This window comes from Mesocricetus auratus, unplaced genomic scaffold (genome assembly GCF_017639785.1).
Source record: "Mesocricetus auratus isolate SY011 unplaced genomic scaffold, BCM_Maur_2.0 Super-Scaffold_100018, whole genome shotgun sequence".
Classification (NCBI taxonomy): Eukaryota; Metazoa; Chordata; class Mammalia; order Rodentia; family Cricetidae; genus Mesocricetus; species Mesocricetus auratus.
In genome coordinates, this window is record NW_024429199.1 from 40,585,472 (window position 1) to 40,609,068 (window position 23,597).

Below are 23,597 nucleotides of genomic sequence, written 5' to 3' on the forward strand. Positions count from 1 at the left end.
GTACTCACGTAGCTCTGAGGTTGAAGGATGATGTGCTCAACTGTCAAGGTTGAGGGGAACATTTCAGAGAATAGAAATCATGGAGGCATTTGGAGTTTGTGATAGGACATCAGCTCCAAGAACTTCATGGGAGTCTGGGGGACAGGAACTGGAGCTCCTAGTGGATGTCTGTGCCATGCGCTAGGGGAAGCTTGGGGTTTGAAGGGAAAGGTATGGATGACAGTCAAAGTTTAGAGATGGAGCACAATAGGATCCGATTAATGCTCTAGAATTTTCTTCTGATGCAATGGTGAGAGAAGTGGCTAGGGAAAGGTATGGAAAATACTCTAGTAGGAACTAGTAGAGGCATCACTGGAGTCAGCCTGTGTGAGTCTGGGATGGTTCCAGGGAGTGGAGAAGGGTTCTCCAGAAGCAGGACTAGCTACAAGGTAGCTTAGTGGGTTAAAGTGCTTGACAGCAAGCTGGGCAGCTTGAGTCGATGGTCTTCAGGACCCACTTGGCAGAAGGAGAGAACTGACTCCCATAAGTCATCTGCTGACCTCCATATGCGTGCCATGACATGTATGCATCTACCTATCCACACCTACATCCAAATAAAGAAACAAATGCAATAAAAATATCTCTACACATAAAAGAGAAGCTTAGGAAGGAGAAGTCGGAGGATTTAATAACTACCTTGATATATAAGATGAGGGAAAGTGGAAATAGCCTGGGATAATTGACGGGTGTCTATCCTTTGTGCCAGACGGGAGGGAGGAATCATCATCTTGGTTTGGTACATAGAGGAAGACTCGGGTCACCTGGGAACAGAGTGTGGGGCAGTTAGGAAGTCACACTGTTCGCATCATGTTGATCTGGAGGCAGCATATGCAGGGGATAGGTACCTGGGTTTAGGGCCAAGAAGTGACAGAGAGGAGACTGTGGTCAATGATAGTGAGAGCCATGCAGTCATCCCAAAAGAGGGTATGAGGACCAGCAAGAAGCCCCCAGAGAGCATGGGTATATCCTAGGAAGAGATGAAGCATAGATGCTTGGGATGGAGGCTGAGGGTCAGGATTTGAATCACAAGAGTGGATGGGGATGAAGGGTAGAGCTTCAAGATGTTGCACGGAGAGGGGCCAGCAAGGTGGTTCAGCTCAGCACCTGCCGTACAAACCTAATGCCTGAATGTAACCTCTGGAATACACTTCAGGGTTGAAGGAGAGAACCAGCCCCACAGAGTTGTTCTCTGGATTCACATGTGTGCTGTGGTACACACAACCCCCATGCACACACAACAATAAAGAGGTTTAATATATTAAGACATGGAATAGAGTTTGTCTTAATTTTACATTGCTGACAGACTAAAATGCTACTAAGGAAGATTGTGTCAACTGCACTGAAGTCCTTACTCATAGATGGGAAGATGGGTCAGTCTATGAAATGCTTGCCCTACAAGTGTGAGGACTTGGGTTTGAACCCCAGACCCCACGTGATAAAGTTGGGCATGACAGTATCTGCTTTTGCCATCCTAGTGCCGGGAAGATGGACAGATGACTGGACCGCCTTGCCTTTGCCCTCCATCCACACGTACCCACATGTGCAAACATGCTCACATGCAAATCTTTGTTTGTGACTAGGAACTAAGTCAACTCGTTTTTGGGCATCACTTATACAGTGGTACGATGCCTAAAACTTGCCAAATGCTACAGGTTGAAGGGTTTCCTAAAGGCTTGTCTGTCTGCAGAAATGCTTGCCTCTTCTCTTGTTTCAGGTTGGCTGCATGCTTCTCCAGAAGGCCTTGAGCCACTTCGCACTAGTGCAGTGTTACACACGTGCTTCCTGCTTCGCTTTGGTTTCCCATCATGTGAGCCCCGGGTCACATGGTGGCTTTGTGCACTGAACCTAGATTTGCATCACAGGAAACGAGCCTCAAGGTCAGGTCTACCAGGGCAGCCGAGGAAAAATCTGGTCTCTGCTTAATAGCAAGCTCCCCCACTTTCCCCTAATTAAAAGTCTACAGTGATTTCCACTTCAAACAGCATGTCTTGCTACCTGCAGAAGACACCCTTAGAAGAGCTGGGAACCTTCCCATAGGGCAGAGTGGGAGTGCTTGTCTACAAACTTTCATTAGCACCTTTCATCCACAGAGATGAAAGGTCTCCCAGGCATCAGTAATCCCCACAGAATCCCTTTGAGCAGGAGGTGGGAACTAAGAGCATCTGGGTGAGGACAAAGGTGAGAGTGTTGTCCCCCAAGTGGCTGCTTAGCACTCAGCACCAGGACCAAGGTGCCCACTGCTATGTTGCATAGGTGCTGTCCGGTGCATCAGGCTCTGTGGTGCTGTTGATACCTGCCTAGGCAACCTCACTGCTTGGTGACTCCAGGCCAATGAAAAAGCCTGTTTCAAAACCAATCAACCAACCAAGGTTGGGTGGATTCTGAGGAATGGTGCCCAAGACTGATTTATGTCTCTACATATGTGCAGCCCATGTGCAGCATGTGCGTGCACGCGCGCACACACGCACATGCACACATTTTTATTTGTGACTAGGAACTAGGTCAGCTGATTTTTGCAGTCTACTCAAATGCTGGCATATAATATCTGTGTTTAAAGTTTACAGGTTTGAAGGGTTTTCTCAAGAATTGCTTATTTTTAGTTATGCCTGACTCTTGGTTCAGATTGGCTAAGTACTTCTCCAGAAGGTCCGGAACTGGCCCAGTCTGGACTTAAACTTCATTTTGCAGCTCAGTCTGGCCTTGGATTTGAAATCCCTCCTTCTGAGAAACTGAGAGTTAGAGGCTTGTGTCAGCAGGCCTGGTGGCACTATTCATCTCGCTTAATTAAATCAATGGAAAGCTTTTTTCCAAATTTTTATTATCAATGGGCTTTTTCTTGTTTGCTCAAGTTCTTCCTAAGGGATCAAGAGCCTTTTGGTTATTAAAATGTGATTAGTGTTCTGTCTTCAGAGCTGTCTGAATCTGTGGACCCAGAGGCTTGTCACAGAGGCGGAGATGGGGACCATTGCCTTGGAGAACTCAAGGAGGAGGGCAGTCACGGTTCTGCACAGCTTGGTGGAGGAGGTTGTAGTCCTTGTGGGATAGAAGGCTGGGAATGTGGTGCTGACCCCCTGGGTGTTTGGAGTGAGGGCTGATGGGTTGGACTAAATGTCCACGTTAGACAAAGTACAAGGAAAGACCCTCAGTGTAATTAGTACAGGATACTTTGTATCCATGTCTGTTATCATGGTTATCTGTACCCAATGAAGTTCTGTTGTAGCTGTGGGAGGACAGCTATGCTGCTGAAACAGTAACACATGTATGTATTTACTGTGGGACTTAAATTGTATCAAAACTCCAAGAAAGCCTTCATTCTTGACCTTTGGTTTGCCTTCTCTTGGGGCATGGGATCACTCTCCCCTCCACTTTCCATGTCTGGTGTCACTGGGAAGTAGCTGGAATTTTGGATGAGGTGAGAACTAAATTCGACAGAATATTTAGTATAAAAGCATCCATGATGGCAGGCTGGCAGGATTGCTCAGTGGTCAAGGCTGCTGAGTAGTCTTTTGGAGAGTCTGGGTTTGGTTCACAGCACCCACATGGTGCTTCACACCCATCTGTAACTCTGCCTGCAGGGGATCTGATGTCCTGTTCTGGCCTCCGCAGGCACTGGGCACACACAGTGCACATGCACACAGGCCAAACACACATCAAGTAAAATGAAATATAATGCAACATTTAAAAAAGTCTAGGATTAGTATAACACGGGAGAGGGTTTTTCATAAGGAACAGAGTTTGGCTAGGAGATGAGAGGACATGTCACTTGGGGGTATGACTGAGGCAAAGCTAAAAGCCAACTAGATGTTTCAATAGAGTAGAGCCCGGAAGAGCTGTTAATACTGAAGGTGGCCCTCGACTTACCATGAAGTTACAGTCCGGTAACTCATCAGAAATGGAAAATGTTGAGAGTTGAAAGTACAGTTAATAAGCTTTCCTTGCTGAACACAGAAGCTAGCCTAGCCCTCGATAAATGTGCCCAGAGCACTGATGCTAATCTGTGCTCAGGCAGAAACTCAGAGCACAAAGCCTGACTTGTAATAAGGTTTCCAGAGCCCATGGAATTTATTGCATGGCTGCGCCGGAATTACAGAATCCAATAGTTGTATGGGTGTGCTTTTCTTGTAAAATCAGAGAATCCTAGATAGTTCCGTTGCTACATCTAGGACCACTTGTAAACAGGGTCGAACATGAACCACAGAGGAGGTGGGGGGCGCTTCCTTGGGTAGTTTAAGGGGCAGGAGGGGATGGGGCTTTCATCCAGGGACCTGATGGTCTGGTTTAAATCATACTTCTCAGCTACATCCCTGGAATGTATCTCATGGTGGGGGGGAGGTGACAAATCAATCTCTGCCTGTCACTGTCCCCTCTCCAACCCTTCACAGTTTACAGCTCTCTCCTGGTTGAGATTTTAGTTATACATACTCACGAGAAATCAAGTACCAATGGGGGAGGTGTATTGGTGATGTCATGCTAAAGTCACTAGAATTAAAGGAAATTCCCTTGTTAGCATTGTTTGGGGGAAATAGAAGTTATTTAGGAGGAGTGACTGTCAATCATTTCTATGAGGAGTTTGTAATGTACCAGGAGCAGTGAAGTCAGATTGGTTGACCCTAAGGAACAAAATCTTGAAAACACAATGAGTACAAAGATCCCTGATTCACACCTGCTTGACTGTGTGAAAGGTATTGTCTTTTTCTTTCCAATGTTTAGCTCAACAATTTATGCTAATTGATCAGTATCCTCCTATGTTATTGTACATCAGGCCCGGGGGTCAGCAGGAAGTTGTTTATTCTGTGGACTCCCAGAACATGCCAGTACCCTGTTCTGTTCTCTCTTAAGCAGTAGTAGTTCCATTTGTTTCTCATCAGACACACTCAGGAGGGTCTGAGATGGCTCCCCACCTGGTCATCTCCTGTGCTCTGGTCTGAACTCTCCCCAGCGGGAGGTGCTCCCTCCCTGGCTCAGGGTGAGCCTCCTCATTTGCCTCCCATGGGCATCCTTCCTAGCCATCTTTCTCCTCCTCAGCCTGCTCTCACTAGTGAGCATGGCCTCTGTCTTCGAGTCCCGGGAAATGGATTCCACCCGTTCTCAACACCTCCCCCCCCGCAGAGCTTGGAGGCCGGATTCCTTATGGAAGCCAGTGCTGCACCTGACATCCGTCCTGTGCTTTGTTTTCTTCCTTTAAACGGGTCCAAGTTATTCCTTCCCTTAGTTGAACATGGCGATCTCTAAGTGGTGATTGCTGCTAAAGGCTAGTTCAGATACATGCAGCGGCTATAGCAGATTGGTGTTCTGATACAGCTTGAGGGGGACCTTTGCGAATTCCATGGCAGGCGAAGTTGACCGAGGCAGGGGACAAACATGCCAGGCAGACGGAGCTTAAGTGAGAAGTTTTGTTAGAAAGAGGAAGGAAGGGGGAAGGAAAGAGAACAGAGGTAAAGAGACACAGAGACACAGAGAGAGAGAGAGAGAAGACAGAAGAGGGAGACAGGAAAAGTCCTATCTGCCCTAGGGGAACAGCAGGAAAGAGAGAGCAGACAGAGAATGCAATTGGCCAGGTGTCTGTCTTTTAAAGGGGTCCTTTGCACCTGTGTGCACACTATGCAACCATGGAACCCTGGGCTAGTCAGGGTACTGCATGAGTGCATTCTGCCAGGTGACAGGGGCAAGCCAGCATAATGCTTGAGTCCTTACAAGTGGAATCTTGCTTTTGTGTTTGTTTTTTAATCCCAGGACTCTGGCATTCTTTTTCATGGCGGTTTTTGGCTTCCACCCCAGCATTAACCCCACTTCTAATCATAAGTGATCGTCAATTCCTTCCGTTGTCTTTCTCTCCTATTAATCTAAACCTATGGTACGTGATGCTTGTCCGGCTGTTCCCATGTGAGATGCATTCAGAATTCAACATAGCACGTCCCTGTTCCTTACACATGACAATATGGGGCAAAGCCATAACCACTATAAATTCAGGTATTCGGAGTGGGAACCTCGGGCTTAACCCTGGCATCCTGATTGTCAAATAGTTTCTGGTGTCCGCTAACCTCCTGGAACATTTTGATTTGTTTATGACAGTAGAACAAGATGGAAATGCCTGCATACCCCTGGAAGCTGATGCAAGTGCCCCTTCCTAGAGAAATAATTGATGAATCAAGACCGAAGCGGCCTTCTGTCAAGTGTTTCTCTCACCTTCTGGAAAGACACCATTATCTGCCTCGTGGCCTTCAGTTTGGGGCTTGCTAGCATCATTTAAGCTTTATCTCAGATTCTGTAGTATTGCCCCCGCCCCATATTACCAGGACCTTCTCAGAGAGCTGGTACCACTTTATCTTACTGAAATTCTTTGTTAATGAGAGGAAATGAAAATATTTATGAAAGGCATTTAAGAGAATTCAGTGTAAAACTTAACAGATTATTTATTTTTAGAAACACAATATATTTTGCTGACAAGTCTATAAACAGAGGTTTTCATTTTTCTAAGTGTTTAGCTTTGGATAAAACTTTTTAAAGTGACAGGGTGTCCTCAAGTATCAAGGGTGGCATTGCCTGAGTCACAGTGAAATCAAAGTACGGTATATTGTATTGCAGTAAAAGTAGCGCTCCATGGCTGAAGAGATGGCCCAGTGACTGGAGTTTAGGTCTTAGCACTAAGTAACAAAGCAGGCATCCTGTAAATACCTGTAGCATCAACTTCGAAGGTCCCAGCACCTGCTTAGGGCCCCTGCATGTGTACACAGACATACCCAACCCACGCACATAGACAGCACACACTCAGACAGACGTATACACAAATAAGTCTTTTAAAAATAGCATGTGAAATAAGGATTCCTGTTTTGACCCAAGTTCTTGCCTTGGGATGAACCAGTGTCAGGTCAGTAGAGGGAATGGCACCATAGATGCACTTTGGGAATGAGCCTTCCCCTGTTGAATTTCGTGTTTCTCCTGGGGAGGGCTACAGTGCTTACTCTCTCAGCTCAGCTCATGGCTATGAAGTCATTGGTTTCCTCAAGGTCCATAATGAGGGTGCCGGTCAGTTATAACATGCTTACTTGTTCTTTGAATCATGGACTGTGCCCTGTCTCCAGGAAGGAAATGTAATAATTTCGAAAAGTTTAGGAGAGTAAAATATTTCCATCGTCTACAAGGGCCAATTGCGGCTGACACATCGATGCGTGCAGAGTTAATCTTTCCACCCTCTGCTGGGATCCTGAGCTGCTAGGGACCTAGCAGTGACCAGCACCCTGGGTGATTCACCCATTCCTACGCTGCTCTCTCCTTCACTCACTCTCTCCGTTGTGCCTTACAAGGTAATGAGTTACTTTGATTGTTGCTGTGCAAGACACTCTACAAAAAAACCGTCCAAGGAAATAAAGGCTTGTTTCCACTTGAGGTAGAGAGGAAATAGGAAGTCACAATAGTGGGTGTTCAAGGCTGCTGAGGGGAGGTGGGTGCTGGTGCTCTTGTGATCCTTTTATTATTAAATTCATTTGGGGACTCCATTCCACAGGACAGTGCATCTGACATTCAGCATGGGCTTAGCTTTCTCACTTAAACCTCCCTGGAAATTTTCTCAACAGTTTGTCTTCTCGTCTTCTCAGGGATCCCAAACCAGGCAGGGTCACAGTGATGACCTAAGGATCACAGCATCATGAAAGGATCTTAGGTGCTGCTACACACCAAGCCATGGGTTTCTTTTTCGTATTGTGCAACTCTGCAGGAGTTATGTGTGGTCTTGGGTGACACAAAGCTATTCAGATGCCAGCTTTAATTCTAGCACCTGGGAGGCACAGGAAGGCTTGGTGATGGCTGGTGAGATTGATGCTTGCTTGTTTACGGACTGTAGTACTGTGAGTAAGTCACGATAGTTTCAGCACCTAGCATGGTACCTTGAATAGAACAGTTATCCAGCACTTACTTCTTGAATTGAATTTAACTCAGCCAACAAATGCCTTGTATGTAGCCACTGACAATGGAAAGTGCTAACTTTTGTATCCTTGAATTTCGTCACTGGATGGGGTGATACATGAAGCCTTGTGGGAATCCCAGTGGAGACTGACTTACTCTAAATGGAAGCTAAATTGGCTGATAGGACCACAGCCCAGGAATGCAGGGGACCAGGTGGATGCTTCTAGTTCTGCCTCTGGCTGTTGACTTCTCTCTTGGTTTGTGGGAGTCAGTCAAGACTAAAGCTTGTTGTTTTCATCAAAATGAGTCTTCGTCTCTTTGTCATGAATGGCAACTCTTCCAGCATCTTGCAGTTCACTGGGTGGTTCTGTGTTTGGTTCTGCTTTGTGGAGTTCAGACCCTGATGGCTCCTGTCCTTTGCATTCTAGTGCTGGTGGGAGAGAGGGGGGTAAAGATGGTCGCAGGAGACACGCAGCTAGTCGTGATGTAGTCTTACCTAATGCTTGAAAATGGCTTCTGAATGGCTTACTTATTGTCTCTTGAACCTCTGAAGGCCCATGAAACTGACACACTAAGTCAGCTCCCTGTGAGTGGTGATCCTGGAGGGATTCAGTCAGATACAACAAGCCTGAGTCACATGAGGGGGCTTAATGGAGACCAGAATCTCATTTCTCACTCCCAGGCCTGGAAAATTTCCCATGAGCTGCATTGTTTGACTCCTAACACTGAGTCCCTTGCACTGATAAGCTACTGAGCTGATAGTAGGCTAAAACAAACCCAGGAGCTCTAAAGCGTATTGGTCAAGGAGGTGCTGTAATTTGAAGAGGCTGTGCACTTGAGAGAGAAAAGTTTGTCAGTAAGTTTGTCCGCGGCAGTTGGAACATCTGCTACCACTCATGAGGCCCGGGCTTCAGTCCCCAGGACCAGGAAGGAAAGAAATTTCTACCTAGCTGAGGTAGGGTGGGAACAGCATACTTTGTGGGGGGTTGGGTTGTGACCGTGTCTTTGTCCTCAGAACTTTCTCACTGACCTCCGTTGACATTTGCGCTAACCACTTTATGTCCCACTCTTGGTCATCTGGTAGTGAACATTGGATAAACAGAGGCACTTAGTTTGGCTTTCTAATGTGACTCATGTAACATTTATTTGTTTAGTATGTGTGTGCTGCGTGTATATGCATGTGCATGAATGCACATATGTATGCATGTGTGTTTATGTGCATGTGTGTGTGTATGAATGTGCATAAGTATGCATGTGTGTATGTGTGCTTGCATATGTATGAAAGCACACACGTATGCATGTGTGGAGGCCGGAGGTTGATGACACGTGTCTTCCTTGGTCACTCTCCACTTTCTTTGCTGAGGCCTGGTCTCTCAGATCAGCTAGTCTTGATAACTAGCTCGCCCAGTGTGTCCCCTTTCTCAGCCACCAAATGCCATCGAGTGAGAGAGATGGAGATGGGGAGGGGCTGGAGGCTCAAGGCTGGTCTAGCACTGTGAGTTTGGGGCCAGTTTGGGGTAGGTGAGACCCTGTCTTAAACATAAACCAAACACACAGAAATAAAACATTCCTACGACTCCCTTGAGGTTCAAGGAACACTGCAGACCATGGGTCGGGAAGATGGGGCAAGTCCTCAAAAGTGCTATCTTTTAAGCAGGATTCGAACACGGAAACCATGGGCTCACAATAGATGTGCTTGCTGGCACTGGGTGAACAGAAGTTGGGCCCTTCTAATGGGAGCCTAGTGGGAGGGGTTGACCCATGAGGCTCTGCCACATACTATTGATCTGTTGACAAATGACAGATCCCAGGACGGGGAAGCATGGCGTCCAGCTGTGTAACCACCCGTGAGCCTATGGCTCTGATGGCTGATTCCAAACTCAGAATCGCATAGACTGTTCTAGTTAAAGTCTGTGGGACACTACAAAACTAGTAAAGAGATACAGGAGTGTGCACATAAATGAAACCGTGAAAGATCAGTGTTCACCCAAAAAGTCTAATTCGTAGGAAGCAGACAAGGGGGGAAATGACCACAAGGCAGTAGACTACACGAGAGTGGTAACGTGGACTGGGAGAGCATTGACCCTCCAAGACTCGAGAGAGGGAGGTAGGTAAGTGGGGAAGGCTGCATGGTAGAGGGGCCACTTAAGCTGTGTGTTGAGGGGTAATCGGGAGTTCTTCCAGGGGGCATTTCTAGGGAACACAGGTATGTATAAAGACACGTGGAATAAAAGTCTGCCCTGTTCATAGAAAGGCACACAGCGTTGTCACATCATGTACCTCATGTACCGAGACACAATGTCACTATCATTAGAAAATGCCGAACGTGGCAAGTCATGCATTTCATAGTGTTTTGGTTAGTAAAACAGCTCTCTGTCAAGCCATCCATGAAATAGGATAATTCTTGGGTTTTGTCCTATTTAGATGCTTTCCAATGAAGCTCAATTCAATTTTCTCTTCCTACCAGTTCAGTTTGATTCACCTGAGTTATCAAAGTGAATCGCATTATTTTGTCACCATGAGATTTAATCTATTTGGCAGGCAATCCTGACTAATAGACCAGATGCCTGAAATTTATCTTTGAGCCATGTTTGTCTTTTTGGACAACTTCAGTTATCTCTTGTAGAGTAAAGGGAAAGGGTAGATTTCATGTTGTATAAACTGGGCTTGGTGGTGCATGCCTTTTATCTCAGCACTCTGGAAGTAGAGGCAGGAGGATCACTGTGAGTTCCGGGCTAGCCTGGTCTATGTAGCAAGCTCCAGGCCAGCCAGGGCTATCTAAAACAAACAAAATGTATACATTTGTTTATTTTCTGTATGTGTGTGGGCGCACACAGACATCAGAGGACAAGCTCAGTTCTGTCTTTCCACTGTGGCCCCTGAAGATGGAGCTCAGGTTACAGGGCTTGCCAGCAGGTGCCGTGAGTGGTTGGCTCAGGTTTGCTTGTTCTTGAGACAGAGTCTCATTCTGTAGGCAGGCTGGGCTTGGACTCATAGTAGCCCTCCTGCCTCAGTCTTCCAATGTTAGGATTATAGATGTGAACCACTTGTACGCGGCTTAGGCTGGTTTTAGAAGGACCGTACCAGCTCTGCTATCCTGAACCCTGGAAGCTGAAACTGTTATCCTCATCACATTCCGCTATCTAGCTATAGCACGCGGCATGGTGAGAATCAAGCGTCTGCCCATGTGACTTTACAATGAAAGAGCAGTCCTGCCACATTCCTGCTTTGAATACTTGACTTGTTCTAACCACCCAATCAAGTACTTTTTATGTTTTATCACATTCAATAACGAATATCACATTACAGTAATGAATATCACCTCTATCTTACAGTTGAAAAAGCTGGAGGTTCAGACTGTCTGAAATATAGATAGACCTGGGTGGTTTATGGAACATAGGTTTTCATGGCAGAGTCAGTCTACTGACTCCATAATTAGTATTCTCCTGTCAAAGATTGAGAGTCTACACCACCTCCTCAGTATCTAACGTGGTCCATGCTGGGCCCTTAAGTCTACAAAACTGGAATCTGGAATCTGAAACCTTTGGAGTATCATTGTCTATACAACTCCTGAAATCTGAACAACATCTCTGCAATCTGGAATGTTATGTTCCTGAGAGTTTGGGTAGGGGACACTCTTCTCTGTGTATCCTGTAGGTGTCAGAGGTTCTGTTGGGTCTTAAACCAAGACACATACTCAGGATCCAAGGTAGGCAAGACCCTGAACTCGGGAGCTGGAGCCCAGCCTGAGCAATATAGCAAGACCTCTGCTCTAAATAAAAAAATGGAGAAAAAAATGGCAAGCCCACCCTCTCTCCTCATTCTCTGCAACCTGTTTGATGGTGGATGTGGGGGAGTATTTTCTGGCATGCTGACTAATGGGCATGAGTACATCTCTTTTGAGCATGTCAAACACAGGTTTCATTCCCTGTAATTTGAAACCTACAGACTGCCTGTTTGCTGAGAACAAATCCCTCATCCTCCGCCTCTCCTCCCCTGCATGTGGGTTCTACTTTGTAATCCATGATAACTCTTGAAGACCTGCCGGCCTCACTAGAGTCATGGCTAGTCCCTCTGCCTGGGAGATCTTCGGGCTGCCTTTGGCTCATTGAGCCATTTCCTGCTCTTCTATTTTAAAGCAGCCACTTGTCCCTGGCTGCCTGAGAGTCTGTCTATCTGCACAGTACAACTCTCTCTAGGATATTTTCATAACTTTGCCCTCTGCTTGTTTTGAGTGCTTCTGTTTGATGAAGCTCAGTGTGACTGCAGACTCTGTTCTACACGGTATGCCCAGCTACTGGAGTAGTGAGTAGCTTGGTCATCCTAAGTTCACCTGCCTGTCTGGTCTGTTTAATTTTCTACCTGCTTATTATCTGCCTTTGCATCTATCAACCTCTTTATCACCTATATCCAGATGCCTCTACCTACCTATTGATTTATCTCTCCTTTGCCCGTTTCTCCTGCCTGCTCATCATCTTCCTCCCTTGCCTACCATCCGTCCGTGCTTTCTGGCTTCCATTCATCCATATGAAGTTATGGGATGGAGCAGGAAGCCTCCCCCTCTAGTTAGGGTAGGGAAAGGACCCTTAGATTTCCTTTATAGTTAACCATTTAACCCTGCACACATTTCTCTATAGTATGTGGTATAGCACAATGCTGAGAGATTGACTTTTAGCCACAAAATTCAAATTGTGAACAACTGTTTCTTACTCCTTCTGTCTCTCTGATGTCTTTTGGCAGGGCTGAATGATTGACAAAGCTACTTCGTCAGCCAGCTCCTTGTGGATGAATGAATGAGAATACTAAGCGCTGTCGACGCACGTTTTTCTACTTAAGGGTAAGTTGGAGGCATTGTGTCTCACATCTGTGAGGGTCTGTGTCAGTCCGGTGTCTTTGCTGAATGACCACATCCTGTGTAGCTGTGAAGTGTATGGGAATGGGGGAGGCCGGTGGATTCCTCGGGGTTCATAGGGAGGATGTAGCAGTCATGGGTTCCAGTCTGAGTGAATTATCACAAAGGCACTTGGCTGGATGATCTGGTCATTCTGGGGCTCTAGATGGATGAGATGGAGCTCACCAGCTGTGTCTTGGATGTCAACTACTGATTGACACATGTTCAAACTCCACAGTTAGTAGAACCTCCCATCTGAGAACATTTAGGAAACACAGTTTCTGGCTGGAGTTGTAGGGTAGATAAGCCCCAAGCTCTGGACATAAAGAATCCACCAAGGTGAGGTAAGATTCCCACTGCATCTTTTAGGCTGTGCCATCCTCGGGTCTTCCCCAGAAGATGCGTTTCTGGAGAGGCTGGCACTGCAGGCTGTATCTGGGGGAAAGGCTGCTGGGAAGCTGAGTGGGTCTGCAGCCCATGATGCCTTGCAGAAACATCAAAAACCAAACTCCCAACAGCCTTTGCCTAGTTTTCCTGGTTGGTTGCATTGTACAAAATTAGCTTTCTGCTCATGGATCTACCCCTGAGGGTCCAGAAGCCACCAATTGAGTGATTGTGCAGCCCTGGTTCTGTCACCGTAGTTTAATTTTCTGCCAAATGCTGGTCCTTACCTGATAACTGCTTTGCTTGTTTGTTGGTTCATGTATCTGTGTATCAACTTCTTGTCTTCATTGGATATGTGGCACAGAACAGGCATTCGTGTGTGTGTGTGTTATGACATGACATAGTGTGATCATGTGTCTCTGAGTGGTATAGAAGCCAGGGGGTAACCTCAGGAGCCATCCATCTTCATTTTTCCTGAGACACAGTTTCACACTGGCCTGGCTTGCTGATTTGGCTAGGGTGGCTGGCCAATGAGCCCAAGAGACCCGTATGTTTTCCCCAGCTCTCAGGTTCCAGGCTTGTGCCACACGTGAATATTTTTTTACACGAGCTCTGGGAATTGAACCATGTTATAGAACACAGTCCTCTGAACACAGTAAGTAGCCACCATCTTCAGAACAGCTGCCACTACTTAAGACCCCTGAGCCTGGCCTGTTGACTGTTGACCTTTCCTTATGGGAGTAGGGGGGTGGGGGTAGGTCGTTGGACCTTTACCTGAGATTCCAGTCATTCCCTCAAGCCTGTACCTCCTGATGCAGGGAATTTGTAGCCTGTGGAAGATTAATTGAAGTGAGGGGACTCCATCTATGTAGCTCTGGGTAAGCCACCATTCCCTGTTGGGGCCAGCCTTTCGGTGGTGGTATTGCTGCTTTGTGGTGGTGGGGGGGATCGTCTATGTTTCTGTGAGTAATCATTCTAATATGCTCTGTAAGTAAGAGATGAACTCATTCCCCAAAGTACAATTTTCTGGACTCTACTTTGGAGGGAAAGGGTTCCCATGCTTGGTGGCAAGGTCTATGTCAGGCTGGAGTTTCTAGGGAAACACTGTGTGTGTGTGTGTGTGTGTGTGTGTGTGTGTGTGTGTGTGTGTGTGTGTTGTACATGTATGTGGAGGCTAGACGTTGACATCAACCATCTTCCTTGGTCACTCTCCACCTTTTATATTGAGGCAGGGTCTCTCTCTTGATTCTAGAGTGTACAAATTTGACCTCTCTAGCTAGCCAGCTTGCCCTAAGGATCTCGTCTCTACCTTCCAAGTGTTAGGATTAAAGGTGGCTGCTATACCTACATGGCTTTTCTATAGGTGCTGGGACCTGAACTGTGGACCTCACACTTGTGGATAAATGCTTTATTCACTGAGTCATGTCCCACCCTACTCACCCTTCTCAAATTATAGATTCTTTTAATATACTAGCTCAGTTTAAAAATGATCATACCCTGAGTTTGGCTGGCTTGCTCCTGTCTTTTCCTTAAAATCTCACAACTTGATAAAAAGGAAAGTATGTATAATTTGCATATATGTGTGGACCCTGGGACCAGCTTGTCCAGGGCACCCCAACTCCAGCTGGACACAGCCCTAACCAGGAGCCAAAAACAGACCGAAGTCTCAGGAGTCTTCTCAGAACTTCCCAAGCTCTAGGAAGACCATCCCGGGGTCTGTTTCCTTTGTTTTATGTGATGGACAGGCACGCTTCTGGCTTATGTGTTGAGGTAGACCAGGAGAGACTGCCGTGTGGGCAAGGGCACTCCTGGCCCATGACTTCAGCTTTGAGGAGGCAGGTTGGGAAGAGGGGAATGGAGTGTGAGCAGATAGTGACAGGAGGAGTCCTAATTAGTAAGAGTTTTAGCATGGTTAAACGATTGCTTAACCAGCTGGGAGGCATTCACATCTTTTTTTTCCCTGAGAGGCACCCTTTGCTCAGTGTATTTAAACAAAAGAGAGCAGCCCAGCCCATCTGTGCAAGCGATGTGGAGGAGGCATGGACTTTGTAGACCACTCTGTTAATCTCTTCTCAAACTTTGATTCAGCAACTTTGGCTTGCACACATTAGGAGCCTTGCAGCCTGTCCATTAGTCTACAAAATCTACTCATGAGTTGACTGAGAGGCTGGACAGAGCACTTTAGATACATTTAGGTCAGGCAGGTAGGGTCACTTTCTGAGGTGTTCAAGGATAACTCTTTAAAATGTTGCAAAACAGCATTCATGGCCACTATTTATGGGCCAGGGTTTCATGAGCACTTTTTCTTAAAAAACATTTTTGTCCCCCCACCCACAAGTTCATTTTACCTTAAACTCAACATGTATGCTTCTTTTCAGTAGCATGACTTTTAAAAACACACACACAAAATACACATTGCATGACTTTCACAATCATATCACCATTCACTTATTATAAAACAATCTGTTGAATTTCCAGGGACTGGAGAGATGGCTCAGTAGTTAAGAGCACTTGATACTCTTTCAGAGAACCTGAGTTGAGTTCCCAGTATCCACACTGAGCAGCTCACAACTGCAGGTAACTAACTCCAGCTCCAGTGGGTCTGATTCCCTCTTCTGGCCTCTGAAGGCATCCACATGTATGTATGCATACAGACAGGTCCATTGCACACACATCAATAAAACTCACAATGCATACATGTAAAAAAATCCTTCAAAGGTTTTACTGCACTCTTACAGTTTGAATTGTCAAAGTGAACTTAATTTGGATGGGTTAACTTACAGGAAAAAAATTCCTGGAAAGGAAGGCTTATGAAGAATTCATTTTATATTTTAATTCTTGTCATATGATACTTCTTTGCCCTTAGAAGAGTCACTAGTTGTTAAATTAATGAGGTTTAGGCAGCAAGATGGCTGTGTGTAAAGGTGCCTGCCACCAAATCTGAATACCTGAGTTCAACTCCCCAGGACTCACGCTGTAGAAGAGACTGACTTCTGTAAGTTGTCCTCTGACCTCCATGTGTATGTAGTGGGTTGTGAATGCACATGCAAGTGCACACATGCGTGCACACACTAGCACAGAGGTTTTGAAAAGTTAATGAGGTCGGCTTGCTTGTTATAGGATGTAGGATAACACATGGACCATTTGAATATTCATGATATAAACCTCATTTCCATAATGATCAACTCCTTTAGGCATTTTTGCACATCTGATATCTTTTAAGCAATCAGAAAAAGGTTCTGTTCTGGAATTTAGATTTACACCGGCTTTAGAGTGACACATTTAAGTTTGAATTTTCTTTGACTTAGAGATTTTGAAGTCATTTCAAGTTTACTTTAAAAGTTAAACATGTATTTTGCACTCCATATGCAGCAGCAATGTTGGGGACCTACGCAGTGTGGTCCCCGTCATCACCAGCAAGAGGCCAGTCTGTGGCCAGCCAGCAGTGTGCCTCTTCACTGTGGCGTGGTCCCGATGCTGAAGCTGCAGCTAGAGGCTTGCTTAGGCAACCCCATGAGCCAGAAGCAGCTAGGAAGGACGGCTGAGAGACTACAAGGAGAATCTCCCAACAGTTTTGTTTGAACAGCTGGGGTCACATATGGGATGGTTTTATTTACTTATTTGCATATATTCGCTGTACAAAATAATGGATTTCTGATGATATTTTCGTAGCTGTATTTGATCTTTTTGATCATTCATAACTCTCCGCTGCCCTCCTCTACCTCTTCTCCTCCTGGAGGACCCTTTTCTCTTCACAAATAGCCTCCTTCCTATCTTCGCGACTTTTCAAATGTCTAGATTGCACGTATGAGAAAGCATGTGATGCTTTGTCTTTTGAAGTTTGACTTATTTCATTTGATGTGGTGTTAGTTCTGCCCCCTTTCCCACAAATGACACGATTTCATTCTTAGAGCCGAGTAAAACTCCACTGCGTGCTTATACTATGCTTTATCCTTTGCCCCCCGCCGTTGGGCTCCTAAACTGCTTCTGTAACTTGACTATGGGAGGAGCGAGTGCTTCTGCACACATGGATGCTTAGGTGTCTCCCTCAAGTGGCCCCTGAGTTTCCTTCCTGTAGGTCCCTTTGCGTGGGGTAGTTGGCTCCATAGGATAGCCTTGCTTTTAGTTTCCTGAGGCTGCCTTCTTCTTAAGGAAGGTGTCTTAGGTAGGGTTTTTATTGCTGTGAAGACACACCATGACCATGGCAACTCTTACAAAGGGAAACGTTTACTTGGGGCTGGTTTGTAGTTCATTATCAGCATGGCAGGAAAGCATGGCGGCATGCAGGCAGACATGGTGCTGGAGAAGAACCTAGAGTTCTGCATCTTGATCCGCAGGCACCAGAAGGAGACCATGTGCTTCACTGGGCGTAGCTTGAGCATATGAGACCTCAATGTCCGCCTCCACAGTGATACACTTCCTACGGCGTGGCCACACCTCCAAATCGTGCCACTCCCTAAGGGCCAAGCACTGGAATACATGAGTTTATGGGTGCCATTCCTAGTCAGACCACCACAGAAGCCACCAAGCAGCCTCTGATAGGAGGACAGACTGTCGCAGACAGTCTTCTCTTCTGTATTTCCCCCTCCGCTGTGGACGCTGTCTCCCTCCCTCCCTCCCTCCCTCCCTCCCCCCCCCCCCCCTCTCTCTCTCATTCATCTTCTAACTCATTCATGCATCCGCTAACCTGCTTACTGGACCTTTGCTGTGTGTCAGTGCTTTTTAAACATAGTGCACTTTCTAGTAATATATGACCTTTACAAGAGCTCAGCAATATGCAGCTTATATCCATTTACACGTATGAACATTTCATCTATATTTATATGTATGCACCACACGTGTGCAATAGCTGCAGAGGCCAAGGGGTAGTAGATGCCCTAGAACTGGAGTTACAGACTGTTGTGAACCACCATGTGTGTTGGGAATCAATTACAGGGTCTCTGGATGAGCAACCAGTGCTCTTAACCACTGGGCCTTCTCTCCAGCTTCTCTCCAGTTTACACTCTTGGGCAGACTTTATGTTTAATGTTTTACTTGATCCTTACAGTAGCCCCAGGAGGCAGTCTTACAGATTGGGAACCAGGCTCATAGGAACTAAGTCATTTGTATACAGTCCCAGAGCAGTATTGGAAGACAGGCCGGAGAGACTGTAATGCCTTGATCCTGGGGGAACCGGTTAGCTTCCTGGGTACCACAAATGAATGACAAACAAACTACATATGTCTGTTGTGTGTTTGTGTGGGTTTTTGGTCAGCTGGGTCAGTGGGTGTTGTTTCTGAAAACCTTCGGGTTCTTGCCTGCAGTGCTTCTATAGTTTTGTGTTGGTTCAGGCCATGTGGCTTGAAGGGATGCTCTTTGTGGAGATATGCTATTTATTATTTAATAATGCTTACCTGAGGATTCAGAAAGCAAAGTCTGAAGCTATGTGTATAAGGCAGTGGCGATACACACCTTTAAACCCAGCAGTCAGAATCTAGGAGGTGGTGGTACACACCTTTAATCCTAGGATTTATGATTAAGAGGTAGAGGGATCTCTCTGAGTCCAAGGCCACCCAGAAGTACACAAGATTGATCCAGTCCTAAAGAGACACAGCTCACACAAAGATCATCTCAGTACCTGGGATCACATGCATTTAATCTGAGCACTACAGGGGTTTAAAAAGACAGGACCAAGGTCTTCAGTAGTCAGTATCAGGGATTCATTCTCCAGCCACATTGAGGATAGGAAGACACTGAAGTCTCAGGATTCTCCAGCCACACTGAGGAGAGGTTACAGTCTGAGGTCTGGTGGAGCCAGGATTGCCTATCAGTCTGAGGTAGAGTAAGAGCTAGTGGCCAGTTGCTTTGCTTTTCTGATATTCAGCTTCAAGTTTTGTCTCTGAGTCTTTTATTTTTCATGCAACAACTCTTCCACAGAAATACCTCAGGAGATACCCTTCTCCACAGAAGGTATCCAGAAGGTTTTTCTTATTTGTGTGCATTGTAATTTAAGAAAAGCAGCAAGATCCCATGCACTTTTGAAGGTGTTGGGCATCGGATCAAACTCTGAGTATAACAAGAATTTATGTTAGCGATGAGCCTTAAGCAATGTCAGACTCCAGGATTTCTTAAACTAGTCCAAAAGATCAAGAGGAAAGAATGCTACCAATTTAATGTTAATGAAGCCACATAAAGAAACAATAAGGAAATAAAATTTTAGGGGCTGGGGAAAAAAGAAAAGCAGCGTGAAAGAAAGAAGCCATGCAACTCTGTTCTGCCCTTTTAAAAGGGAACATAGTGAATGCGCACAGGGGTTGCTCTTAGTGGCAGCAGCTGAGGGTGAATCCTGTCAGAACTACAAAGGCAGGTCAGTAAAATGCACAAATTAATTTTAGCTTTCCTTGGCCCTTTTTACACTTTAATTCGTTTATTTTTGTTTTCATTGTGGCGAGTGCTGCTGTCACCCACTCCATTTTATGTTGAAGCAAGCAGATTTCAGATGGCATTGGCATTGCTAAAGTGAATTGGTGAGATATTTCCATTACACTCACCATAGTCTTATTTTTATTGTTTGTGATAGTAGGGCATATGTGCTTGTATAAATTATTTTGATTTTGTGTGTGGCCGAATATCAAATCCAGGGTCTTGTGCATGCCAGTGAACACTTATGACAAAGTCTTTAAAGTTAAAAAAAATTATTTGGCGGCTTCACCCCTGTATGTGTGATCCATTCTGGTCACACTTATCACCTCTGCCATGCTCTTCTCCCCGTACCCATTCCCCGGTTCCACCATGTCCAGATTCAACCTCCATGTCTTTCTATTGTGTCATTGCTTTTGCTTTGTGGCCTGCTGTGTGGACACAGATGTGGGGCTGTCCCTTAGAGTTTGCCAATCACCAGCTCCTACATCACTGAAGGCAGTGCCTTCCTCTCCCCCAGCAGCCCCCCACTGCCAGTAGCTGCCCTGCGTGGGCTGTTTCCCATGAGCCTCTCTCCTACCCATGACTGAGTGCTGATGGGCCCAGTCTTGTATAGACCCTGTGCTGGCACCCACAGCTTCTGCAAGTTCATGAGCGCTATGGCCACATGTTGCGGCTGTCCTGTGTGTCACCTGGCTTTTCATGCTACCCTCTCTTCCATGGCCAGACTTCATTTCATTCTAGGGGAGTTTCTACACCATATTTCATCATTTGGCACCTCCCGTTTCTTCTCCAGTAGACACAGAAACCCTCATGAGCGTGCCTTTGTGAATGTGTGTGCTGCTGCAGTGTACAATATTCATATTCTCCATTACAATCAGGGTGACAAGTTTTGTTTAGCCTCCACTAGGCATTTAAGTTAAAATACTGTTTTTCATGGACTGACATGTGTGAACACATATGCTGCTTACTCCCACCTTTTATTAAGAAAATTTGCAAAAAATTTTTTTTCTGAATATATACAAAAAAGATCAAAAGAATCATACAGGGAGAACCCATCAACTTGCCACTTAAATTCTATAATTTTTAACATTTCTGTGATATTTGCTTTTAGCTATACTTTGGCATTATATGCTTCTGAAGTGAATATTTCCCAAGTAGTAATTTACATGTTTCTTGGGGATCTTTGCCAAGGAGTTTAATTTTAGATGCCTGTTAACGCGTATGCTGTGTTACAGCGTCTTGTAACGGAGAGTAAAAAGATGAAGACTGGTTTTCTGATTTGAAAATATGCTGGGTTTGGAATTTGGGGACGGAGACCTAAATTGGGAGTATTCTATCTAAGCTTCCGTGTCTAAGGAATTTGAAAATCTTACAGCATTTAAGGTCCGCGCTGTCTTTGTCCATGCTCAAAGCTGAAGTTCCTGGGGGCATCTTCAGCAATAAAATGTGCAACCAGACATCAGGAGTCCACGTGAAAGGTCGGGCGGTGGTTGGCAGTGACGTGCTATCACCTGTCATTCTGAGCCTACTTATAAAGTGTGCAGCACGATCACTTCTATTCTAGAGGCAGGAGTAACACATAGATACTCTTGTGGTGCAGACAGGCAGTTGTACTGATAGCTGCCCACCCTCAGATGCTGGTGGGGGTTTCTGCCTCCCTTCCTGCAGAATGTTTCCATTTGTATCTAGGAGTCTTCTCCCGTGCCAGAGTTACATGGCAGACTTTTTATTCCCCCACTCTAGATTATCTGCTTCCTCTCTGTATGCGCTGTTTGTTTATTTTGTCGTGTGTGTGTGTGTGTGTGTGTGTGTGTGTGTGAGTTTGAGTGTGAGGTGTGCACGTGGTGGGTTTCAACGATGCATGTATCCTTGCATCCCTGTCTGGAGGGCAAATGCCGGCTTTCCAGTATCTTTTCTATTGCTTTTCACATTATTTTGAGACAGGATCTCATACTGAACCTGGAGTTTCATCATTTTGACTAGCCAGTGGACTTTCAGATTCACCTATGTCCCCCACTCCTGTGCTGGGTCCCAGGCATGCACTTTTATGTGGGCAATGGGATCAGATTTTCCTGTTGGGCACGCCCTTTGCCATCTCCCCAGTCCTACTCATTCTTTTAAAGACTCAGCAGTCAGTGACTTAATGGTACTCTTCGTCCTTCCATATTTACCTAGGGCCTCTCAAAAACACTTATTTGGGGGAATTCCCAAGTTTTCTGTTCTGTGACTTGGCTTCTATGGCAACCCTCTTACTCAGTCAGGGGCTGCGGTTATTTGGGTGTGTGTCTTTGCTAGGATGCCTGGTGCCAACCAGCTCTGCCACCTTGTGCCTTCAATCTTGGCCTCTGTTAGCGACGTGTTATTTATTCTTGAGATAGCAACACACTGTGGCCCAGGCTAACTTTCAGCTCCTGACAGTTTTCCTGCCTCAGCCTCCCAGATTCTGGGCTTTTGGGCATGCACCACCATGGTGGGTCAAGCCATCAATTATAAAATATGTAGTGGGAGGAGGCTGAATTGGGTGATTTTTTTTTAGACCTTCTCCACGAGTATTAAAAGCTTTTGGCTCTGTGTTAATTTAAATTTTTGTGGCAATTCTATTTGCTTTATAAATATTATACTGGTGACTTTGTGCAATGTTTTTTATTTGCCAGTTGAGGTTAGGGAAGCATCCCCTCAAGTATGTGTTAAACTATGTAAAATATTATTCTTGGTGTGGTTTTTTTTTAACATGTCAATATGTTCATGTCACTAAGGTATGTTTTAAAATCCAAGTAAGGAATTAAAAGTTTATCTGACTATAGTAGAATCCGATCCTTAATAACTCACCTATTACATATTTAACTCCATCCACTTTTTAAAACTTACCTGTATGTGCACACATGCCACATGTATGGTCAGGGGGCGATGTATGGGTATCGGTTCTCACCTTCAACCTTGTGGGGGTGGGTGCTGTGTACTGCAGTCTAACTGAGTTTCTGGAGCTTTTCCTCCTGTCTTACTGTAGAAGTGCTGGAGCTACAGATGTACCCCACCGTATCTTGTTATTTTATGTGGCTTCTAGGGCTTTCTAGCAAGCAGTTTAGTTCACCACTGAGCCATCTCAATGGCCCTAGTCACATGTTTAAGGTGAGAATGCTACTTTACACAGCTCTTGTCACATGTTCAGCTTGAGTTGTGGATCTGTACTTAGAATACAGACCTCTTAAGAATGTAGAATTTTAGCCGGGCGGTGGTGGCGCATGCCTTTAATCCCAGCATTCGGGAGGTAGAGGCAGGCAGATCTCTGTGAGTTCGAGGCCGGGCTGGACCGATAACCTCCAAAACAATACAGAGAAACCCTGTCTCGTAAAAACCAAAAAAAAAAAAAAAAAAAAAAAAAGAATGTAGGATTTTTGTTTCTTCTGTGGAATTTAAGCACCACAGCAGAGATGTAATTCTGTTCTGTCCAGCACCTAGCCAACAACAACAGCAACAGCAAAAATATAATATAAAAATGAACTGAAAAATCTTGTGTATTTTTATATTTAACATCTCTCATCAAAGGTTACAGTGAGACTTAAAAATACTCTGCCTCTGCTGTACAACTTTAATTTACAACAATTTAATGCATACTCTTGATAAAATAGCTTCACATTTAGGTTATAAAGACTCTGAGTGTAAAGCACTGTTGCCGAGCTAACTTAAAAACAAAACAAACATGATTCCAACAGGGAACACAGAATGAAAGTATATCTCATATTTTGCTAATCATAGCATCATTTCTAAGGGCTGCTCTTGAGGCACAGTTTTATGACCATAGCATTCCATCTGTGGTTTTGACTGCCTTCCCAAACACAAGGATGGTAGGTGTGTATTCTCAGGGCTCCAGGGCTTTTAGAAAGAGGCCGGGACAACTCTGGAGTGAGTAGGGCTTTATCCTGCAGGCCCTGGAGCCAGGCTCCTATGGAACTTCAGTGGTCATGGTGGATCGCCGGCC

General features: G+C 45.4%; 1 protein-coding gene across 4 annotated transcripts in view; it reads left to right on the forward strand.

Moving 5' to 3' along the window:
* Nucleotides 1–23,597, forward strand: part of Tiam2 (TIAM Rac1 associated GEF 2) — a 192,662-nt gene that overhangs the window by 54,280 nt on the left and 114,785 nt on the right. For all 4 annotated transcript variants that reach the window (XM_005065908.4, XM_040728405.1, XM_040728407.1 and 1 more), the window contains exon 2: nt 12,682–12,778. The gene's annotated coding sequence lies outside the window, so the exon portion shown is untranslated. The remainder of the gene's footprint in view (nt 1–12,681; nt 12,779–23,597) is intronic.